Consider the following 10,819-nt stretch of genomic DNA (forward strand, 5'->3'; position numbering starts at 1 on the left):
TCATGTTTCTACCACTTTTCAAAACAAAATGGATCGGGTTGGTGAATTGTTTTTACATTTCTTCCTAGATTCCTGTGGAAATATGCAATTCTCTTTCAATAGAAAATCAAAACAGAAGTGTGGAGATTCATGCACATCTTGAGATTCAAAGTTGCATTTTCTATAGACAAAGATATGCCCAGAAAATCTTAAGTCGGGTCGAAATTTAGGGTCAGGTGGTAACGGGAAACAAGTTAATCCAGTATTGTGTTCAATGGAGACTAGTGATTAATATGGATAAAACTAACACTGTCGTGTGTAGGAAAGACGGAATAGTTTGCAACGAATGAATCCTGGATATTGTTCGGGAAATCTCTAAAGATTTGGTTATAGAAATATTAAGCGGTTTTACAATTCTACTCCCGAAATGTGCACGGACGCACGCGTACGGAATACATTTTAAGACGTCCCACCCCGACCCCACTCCCACGCATAAAATGAGGGAAAGAGGTATGTTCGGAAATTAAGTGCAACGATGAAATCTCCTTATATCGTGCTTGTTCAAGGTGCATCAACGCGACGTTTAACCCCAGTCTCATTACCTCATCTTGTGGAGGTTCATCATTCGCTCGTCACGACAAAACCCGGGCTGGATGTCCTTAGACACAAGGTGTGAAGCCCATTTATGGTGTCCCTGCGCCGTGATATTGCTGGAATATTTGCTATTCTATTCTATCACTGTTCTATCAGCTCTGTTTGGACCTTTCTGAGGAAGTATAAGTGACACGAAAACAGTTTCTTCGGCGCTTTTAGTAAGAAATGTACGTTAACATTTCGGACATGGAAAGTCCAGGAATTACACAGATGAGCTATTTGATCTTCAGTACTGAGATTAGAATTCAATATACACACCTGGGTTTTTTACTGAATTAGACAGAATTGATAACGGACTTGCTATCTGCGACTAGTAATTTTACATGATTGTAATTTTGACGAGGAAGCCAAAACTAAGGTAATTGCTTCTGTGTTTTTAACCGTTGACCTTCTTTAAATCAGAATTCATTGAGACTTTGACATTGCCTATACACGATTCCGTGGGAGTTTAATCGACAAGCTGATTTTCTAATCAAACTTTGAAGTGTTTTATTGGCTAGAAATGGTGATCGACTTCCAGATGTGTAATGAGATAACCTTGGGTGCATCCTAAACAGAATAGGTCCCAATACCGACCTTGGCGGACTCCATGCTTCAGGATGAGGCTTTCCGATAAGACGATCTTGTGTTTATTCTTTTTCAAATCGATCTAAAATTTCAATGTTTAACCCCCAAAGTCACAACACATACCACTGATGCTGAGATGAGGTGCGGTGGAATGGGGTTTGACGTCCAACTTAAAGAACAACTAAACTCAATTTATTGGTACTCTTTTTATTACTGCATATGAAAGACTTTTGGTTAGTCATAAACGAAACACCATTTTCTTAAAAAAAAACAACTTGTGGTTAATTAATACAAAGCGCTTAAAAGTTGCTAAAAAGCCGTCTGCTTCTCTCTCGCCCGCAAACGAAACCGCAGACAGGTTACGTAACTGTCGTAAGGGCCCTACAGTGACGTCATAGAAGGAACGATTTCCCGTTGAATGTATAGACAATGTGTAGGAAGCTGGTCATTTTGCTGATTTCTCGACCTCACCAAAGACATTCCGAATTGTTGTGTTGCCGTCAGTTATTCCTTGGGGTCAGGTGATGGTGTCACTATCCACAGATTTCCACCAGACTCCGTAGTTTGTGCTTAAATTGGTTGTTAGTGTGTGCGAAGTGAGCTTTGTGGAAGCCTGTGGTGTGCACGAAATCGGATGCTTCGCCCCCAACCACGCTTCCAGGATAGAAAATGGAGGTCAAGTTTCATCGAGTTTATAAAATCAAGACTGCTTACTACACATTGCTGACCAAAAGGATTTTGCACGGATATATCGCTTTCTTCCTCGGAAACGAGGTTGTGGTCGAAGTGACAATATTATCGTAATATTATATTGACCCCTTATATTGACCGATTCCAAGACTGAAATTGTTATGTTATAAGCAATGTCATGTAAAATCCTAATGTCCATCAATAAAATACATATTATACTACCAGTAGAAAGTAATTTTGATTTTGTAAATCGGTGAACACAAACTTAAATAGCATTCATCCTCAGACAGGGCGCCGCCATTTTTGAAAATCGTGAAGTCACGGACTAAAGTCCGTTGGAATTATTGAGATAATGATTTGTTCTCATCAAGTTAGAAAATAAAAACTACTTTTTACTGGTAGTTAAATATGCATTTGAATCATGGCCAAAAGGATTTTGCATGACACAACTTTTAACATAAGGATTTCTTCCAAAGTAGTAAGGTGGGGGTCGAAGTGACATTTATATTGCAAGCAGTGTTATATTGACCTCCACCTCACTTCCAAGAGTGAAATTGTTATGTTATGAGCAATGTCATGCAAAATCCTATTGTCCATCAATAAAATACATATTTTACTACCAGTAGAAAGTAATTGTCCCTTTGTAAGTCGGTGAAAACAAACTGAAACAGTATTCGTCTCAAGACAGGGCGCCGCCATTTTTGAAAATCGTGAAGTCAAATCCATTTGAATTAATGAGATTATGTATGGTTTGTTCTCATCAAGTTAGAAAATCAAAACTACATAAATATGTATTTGAATCATTACCAAAAGGAGTTTGCATGACACAACCTGTAACATAACTTAAGCGAAGTCGGGGTCGAAGTGAAAATGTCTTTACTTGCTAAATTTACTTGGTTTGTAACATTCACTCTCCAGTATGTGGACACTTGTCAATATACGTCTTTATACTTGGTCTCATAATCCTAATTACTTTATAATCATACTTGCATGCATTTTGAAACTTAATAAAAAGACGCGATCTGCGAATGTATAACAGGAATGTTATATGTAGACATTTTCATAGTTTTCCTATATGAATCATAATTCGCACGCACGCCCTAGTGTATGTCGTCTGCATCATTAAACTTAACGACGAAAACAATGATTCTGTTGAAAGCTACGACAACGTATTAAAAACAAAAATGCAAATATTAAAATTAAAGTTATAGGAGCAATGTCAGGCTGTTACCTTCTTCGAGGAATGTATCCATCAATATCCACAAAAACAAGTGATATATAATTCATCTGCAGATATCCCAAGTGATGTGTCCAGTAACAGTCTAATATACGAAAACGTGATGTATCGTTTCAGGTTTTTCACATTGCTGTATAGTTTCATTTGTTACCCAAGATAGCACACCTGGCAACTAATTGCATAATGTGCGTCATTCTTTATAAAAAGTTATTTACTTAGCCAATAATGAGCAATCAATCAATGTATTGGCGGTTAATCCTTTGAAAGAAGGGTGTTGTTTTTACATAGACACAGACACGACAAAGTGTGTTCAGTATAGATTAGTAAATGTACATACATAAACACTACCTTTTGACAAATCCCCCACTTAAATCCCCATAAAACTAATCAATCAATCAGCGTGTTATCGGTTAATCCTTTGATCGATCCAGACAAAAGAAATGCCAAATGGGGACCTTTGTCGGGTAATCTAAGTGGTGGTACCACTAATTATACCTGTTATAAATTCATTAACTGATCATCAAGTGAATAATGACAAATAACGTGTAGGTTTATACCACCTAACACGGATTACAACCTAGCAACACCAACTGATTTTGACAGAATCGTCTATGAAAACAAGGTTTGTAACTCGAAAACTAGGCAAAACAGGAGACAAAACTAAATGAGAGTAGATTGTGAGAACATATAGCTTTCATTATTTTTTTTCTCAACAACTTTCGCGATTTCAGGTTTGTACAAACCTGTAAACGAAATAGTTTATACCCCTGAAATGTAGATGAATACTGCACAGACCCTCATTTCTATACCCACTATTACGTCACGGAGACGCGCCGCTCTGATGGGTTGAAATTTCGTTTGCGGTTGAGAATTGTGCACTGTTAACAAAAAGGTCGATTTAAGGTAATTAAAGATCGAAATGAGCAGTTTTAATGATGGGGTTTCATTTATAACGATGTCAGCAAATGGTTTTGCATTTGTACCCTATTAGAGTATATGTGACCTTTAAGAATATTTCGCTCATATGACGACATACATGCATGTGCATGTGTGGCTGCTTGTAGTAGCCAAGATTTAAGCTTGCTATATAGTGCTAGCTCACTGAGATGTCACGCCGCAGTAAAGCACGAAAAGCCAACTGAGACATAATACTGACTCCGAGCCCACTAGTCATGCTGTACCTGTTAATGCCGAGCGCCAGACAGGGACCAGCAAGTACCACATTATAACGTCTTTTGGTATGACGCGGCCGGGAATTGAACCCGCGACCTTCCACTCTCCTGACGGACAGTCCAACCACAACAAAACGGAGACGGTCTCCATTGATGGTACTCCGCCATGACACTCAGAAACGACCAACAATGACATGATGTGTTTATCGTCTACATACAGAGTGCCGACATGCCGCACTCTCCATTACACGTGAGGATGGAAATCTGAGAGCACAACCCTGTGAGGAAATGGCTGTCTACCTTTGATGATGGTAATATATTATTTTGACATTAAAATATTTTTCTAATCGAAGCGTAGGAAGTACGTTGCCAGCCTTTGTTCGTTTCACTCGCTTATAAATAGGAAGACCAATAGTTTTTTTATCAATCCTACTTGTTGCCTTTGGGTCGATGTAGCAGTTTGCTGTAAGACTGCCTTGAACCATCACAGGCTCTGACCTTTACGTGTAGGATATGGCTCCCCACACCGGGACGCTATTCCTTCACATAATCTGTCTGATGGTTTGGTCAGAAAACTTTTGAAGACTAGGCACCTTCCCTACAGTATCCGTTGCTATAGCAAATTAGTGACGGATGTGAAATGCCTGGATGAATCGGTCCTTAGCAGGAGTGTTCATTCTCGGTCTTTCTCTTCCGGGATGATCTTGGGTGGAAGTGATGCGGGTATATCGATGCCATATTCGAGACATGGTGATGTGGGGGACGGTGAAGTGTCTTCGGACGGCAGACTGGGACTACCTACCTTCCAAGCGTCCAGTGGCGATATTTCGGCCAGTAGTATTCAGTCTTGGCAGAAATGTGAAGTCTCACTTGCGTGGAAGGCAATTTGACAATGATGAACTCTAGACTAGGAGGGGAGGTAAGAATATTTTGAGAACTTATCGTATCACTAGGGTGGGTAGGTCTCTTCCAGATATTACAATATTAATACTGTTTTTGCGAGCTATTGTCATAAGTATCACGTGAATGGTCAATGTATGCAATACTACTAGCAGCAGCTCCCAACGTGTGTGTACGTGCGTGTTGACCGGTATGTACGTGAAATAGTGCCGAGTGCAACAAACCAGACAAGCAGCATCCGTTGTTGCCATGGAGACTCGTTCAGTCACGTACCTTTATATATTTACACCAGGTGATAGATTATATGTTCAATACAGTTGATTACATTGCCACAGCTGCTGGCGATCTGACACACGGGAATGGGGAGGGGGAGGGGGAGGGGGTTGATGATGTTGGTATATATCGGGACCCCAGTCACCTGTGATTGTCTGGCGACAGGATGAGCCTCTCTGACCTCATGGGTTGTCCTCATTATCGACAGCGTGCATCGTTGGTTATGACGTTAATGAAAGTGACAGCCCCATGCTGAAACGACCGCTGAGGTAGTGGACACCGCTGTGCAGTCTGATGATGTCGGGCTGCCAGGTATACTTGCTCCATTATTGAAATGTTTGAAGTTATTATTGGTATTTTGTCTGGCGAAGGGGACAAATCAATAACGCAGCTATGTACACCTGACCTTGATATGTTAGTACCATAATACCCGTGGACATATCTGACAGAGAGACAGAGAGAGAGACAGAGAGAGAGGGGGAGGGAAAGGGAGAGAGAGAGAGGGAGGGAGAGGGGGAGAGGAGGGTAGCTAGATGGGAGAGGAATGAACGAGAGTTAGAGAGTGTGAATGGGAGACAGAGGGAAGGGAGGGAGAGAGAAAGGAGACCGATGATGATGATGGTGATGATGATGAGGAGGAGGAGGAGGACTGTGACGATTACACTGATTTGACACCACGGATGTATATGTGTATCCTCCCCGACAGTAGTGAACATCTTACAGGCACCGTTAGTATCCAGGCAACCGTGAAGTAAATGGCATTAGATAGCCTACAGTTTACCTGTACTTGGAATCAATGCGCAGACAGCTGGCGCTAAATCAGCAGATGTATCTACAGCGTAATCAACAACGCTCGGAACACCTAGGCCTTCTTCCTGCTAATGCACGTCATCATGTATCGACATTTGGCAACGCAATTCACATACATGTATAATAATTAGTACCTGTAACGTCATCTTTCTCCAAACAAAACCCTCTTCTGCACTGCCTTTTGTCTGGAACAATTACGTTTTAACAACCTATAGTCCATTTGGCTCAAAGGCTTACCGATGGATTGCAGTCTTGCTCGGAAACTAATAAACATAACATACTCAAAGAAACGCTGATCATAATCAGAACATCATACCAACTCTGTGAGGTCTTTGCAGAATACATTTCCTTAAAATAAAAAAAAGTTCTATAACAGACTATCATTACAAAATTATTGACACAGTTCCCTATTTGTTGTGTGTGAAATGAGTGGAGTGCAGAGAAATGAACAGCCAGGTGTGCGAGGAAGCATGGAGACAGCACCGCACAGGTTATTGAATATTTAACTTTCTCGGCACTTGTGTACGTGCTTCTCGAACATCGTATAGTTATGTTAAAACAGAATATATCATGCTGAAGCAAAATAGGTCTTTGGGTGGCATTTGGAAGCGATACACATAAGTAAGAGTGTGTTTATGGATGTCAACTTCTTTGCTATGAGGATTAGAACGTTTCGGAGTTTTTTACCTACCAGGGCGAACATATCGGGGTTCATATTTTTCATAAGATGCCGTAGGGCAAAATGTCACTTTGTCATGGTAACGTGACGTCATGAACAATGCCATGACGTCACGGTTCCTCTGTGACGCTGCGTTTTACATGCGACGACGGCGGGTAGCCAGCCCGGGTTTGAAATTAGATTTGGGTTTATTTTCCACAATTTAACGACTTCGGTAATAAACAGATTATTGTTTTCGTGTCCATAGCATGCTATGTTTACGACACGAGTGCATAAATATCGGTATATCCCTCGATCTCCCTAGGGAAATACCAACTTTTAGTGTCATGAACATAGTATAGCATGGGCAATCCACACTCCTTCATCAGGTGAATGAATAGGATGAATGAGAGAGCTTAATTTCTGAAACAAATATATGAGCATTACGTCACAGTGAAACACATTAATGAAAACATAGTTGATGAGAAATGTTGTGTTTGACTGACTAAAGTGAAATGGAAAGAAGCACAAGGAGCGTACTGCTCCCAATGCCCGACGTTGTTATATAAACAAACAAAGGAATTATATCTTTTGTCAAAATGTTGTTGCATACTTTATACATAGTTTGTTTATCCCATGATATCCCATTGATATTAATCGATATGGCGATGTAATTTACCTTTTGACGTCATCAGGAGATAATGTCAGGCAAAGTCAATATTCCATAGCCCGGTCTATGATATTGTTATCCGTACATCCTGCTCGCGCGAGATATGACGTAATACGAGGTCAAATGTTGGTTTTTGTGTTTGTCATCTATAATGATTTTAAAAGCGGTGCCTTCGACCTTTCCGAAGATGATAAGAATAATATTGTATAGATCTGCATTGTGCTTGTTTATCCTTGTCGAACTTATAGATTTTTCTCTTGCGTCTGTTGTGATACGCATAGTTTTCTTATTCCTGTTGTTATTTACTTATCCTTATTGACAACTGTTTGGCTTATTCCTGTTGTTATTTACTTGTCCTTATTGACAACTGTTTGGCTTATTCCTGTTGTTATTTACTTATCCTTATTGACAACTGTTTGGCGTATTCCTGTTGTTATTCATTTATTCTTATTGAGAACTGTTTGGTTTATTGAACTTAAATGGTCCTTAAAGGAATGAGTGGTCCTCATTGTGCGTTTAGTTCCTGAATAACGTTTGGTTAATCTTTTAGGTTGTTGTCCGATGCTGTGATAGTTGATCTTTCCTGAGTTTATTGTTCCCTATTATGCTTGTTGATCCTGCTTGATATGACGTAATTGTTCTGTGCTGTACTTATTAATCCTTCTTGAACTAACTGTCTCATATCGTGCTTGTTGATCCTGCTTGATATGACGTAATTGTTCTGTGCTGTACTTATTAATCCTTCTTGAGCTAACTGTCTCATATCGTGGTTGTTGATCCTGCTTGATATGATGTAATTGTTCTGTGCTGTACTTATTAATCCTTCTTGAGCTAACTGTCTCATATCGTGCTTGTTGATCCTGCTTGATATGACGTATTTGTTCTGTGCTGTACTTATTAATCCTTCTTGAGCTAACTGTCTCATATCGTGGTTGTTGATCCTGCTTGATATGATGTAATTGTTCTGTGCTGTACTTATTAATCCTTCTTGAGCTAACTGTCTCATATCGTGCTTGTTGATCCTGCTTGATATGACGTAATTGTTCTGTGCTGTACTTATTAATCCTTCTTGAACTAACTGTCTCATATCGTGCTTGTTGATCCTGCTTGATATGACGTAATTGTTCTGTGCTGTACTTATTAATCCTTCTTGAGCTAACTGTCTCATATCGTGGTTGTTGATCCTGCTTGATATGACGTAATTGTTCTGTGCTGTACTTATTAATCCTTCTTGAGCTAACTGTCTCATATCGTGGTTGTTGATCCTGCTTGATATGACGTAATTGTTCTGTGCTGTACTTATTAATCCTTCTTGAGCTAGCTGTCTCATATCGTGCTTGTTGATCCTGCTTGATATGACGTAATTGTTCTGTGCTGTACTTATTAATCCTTCTTGAGCTAACTGTCTCATATCGTGCTTGTTGATCCTGCTTGATATGACGTAATTGTTCTGTGCTGTACTTATTAATCCTTCTTGAGCTAACTGTCTCATATCGTGCTTGTTGATCCTGCTTGATATGACGTAATTGTTCTGTGCTGTACTTATTAATCCTTCTTGAGCTAGCTGTCTCTTATCGTGGTTGTTGATCCTGCTTGATATGACGTAATTGTTCTATGCTGTACTTATTAATCCTTCTTGAGCTAACTGTCTCATATCGTGGTTGTTGATCCTGCTTGATATGACGTAATTGTTCTGTGCTGTACTTATTAATCCTTCTTGAGCTAACTGTCTCATATCGTGCTTGTTGATCCTGCTTGATATGACGTAATTGTTCTATGCTGTACTTATTAATCCTTCTTGAGCTAACTGTCTCATATCGTGGTTGTTGATCCTTCTTGAGATTGTTACATAATGTACCTGTTAACCCTTCTTCAGGTTATGGTTACGTATCGTGCTTGTTGATCCTTTTCGAAATTATTGTTCCATTTTGTGCTTGTTGATCCTTCTTGATATGACGTAATTGTGATATAGTGTGCTTGTTAATCACTCTGTTGACATTATTGTTTATTATTGTGCTCTTGGATCCTTTTTGCTATGACATAATTGTTCAATAATGTGCTTGTTAATTCTTTTTGAGATTATTGTTTGTTACTGTGCTCTTTGATCGGTTTTGTGTACTGTGCTTGTCGGTCCTTCATAAGATACCATAATTGTTTCATACTGTGCTTGTTGATCCTTCTTGCTATGATATAATTGTTCCATACTGTGGTTGTTGGTCCTTCTTGAGATACCATAATTGTTCCATGCTGTGCTTGTTGGTCCTTCTTGAGATACCATAATTGTTCCATGCTGTGCTTGTTGATCCTTCTTGAGATACCATAATTGTTCCATGCTGTGCTTGTTGGTCCTTCTTGAGATACCATAATTGTTCCATGCTGTGCTTGTTGGTCCTTCTTGAGATACCATAATTGTTCCATGCTGTGCTTGTTGATCCTTCTTCAGATAACATAATTGCTCCATACTGTGCTTGTAGATCCTTCTTGAGATACCATAATTGTTCCATACTGTGCTTGTTGGTCCTTCTTGAGATAACATAATTGTTCCATACTGTGCTTGTTGGTCCTTCTTGAGATACCATAATTGTTCCATGCTGTGCTTGTTGGTCCGTCTTGAGATAGCATAATTGTTCCATACTGTGCTTGTTGATCCTTCTTGAGATACCATAATTGTTCCATGCTGTGCTTGTTGATCCTTCTTGAGATACCATAATTGTTCCATGCTGTACTTGTTGATCCTTCTTGAGATACCATAATTGTTCCATGCTGTGCTTGTTGGTCCTTCTTGAGATACCATAATTGTTCCATGCTGTGCTTGTTGGTCCTTCTTGGGATAACATAATTGTTCCATACTGTGCTTGTTGGTCCTTCTTGGGATAACATAATTGTTCCATGCTGTGACTTGTTGGTCCTTCTTGGGATAACATAATTGTTCCATACTGTGCTTGTTGGTCCTTCTTGAGATAATAACCGGGGCATGATGTAATCAACAGGCTTTCAACCCGCCACTGACCTATGACCATTGTCCACTGAAGGACAGATGTAGTATTTGCCTCCAGTGGATTATCTCCATTGAGCCGATTGGTGGTTGACAGCAAGAGCATCGGAAAGATCGCAGACAACCAGTAACATCACGAATCGTAACAGTGACTTATCCCTCACGATCAGCATGCGGACGTGGATGCCAGACGCCAAAGACGTGAACCAAAGTA

Source organism: Haliotis asinina, chromosome 13, assembly GCF_037392515.1.
Source record: "Haliotis asinina isolate JCU_RB_2024 chromosome 13, JCU_Hal_asi_v2, whole genome shotgun sequence".
In the NCBI taxonomy this organism is placed as follows: Eukaryota; Metazoa; Mollusca; class Gastropoda; order Lepetellida; family Haliotidae; genus Haliotis; species Haliotis asinina.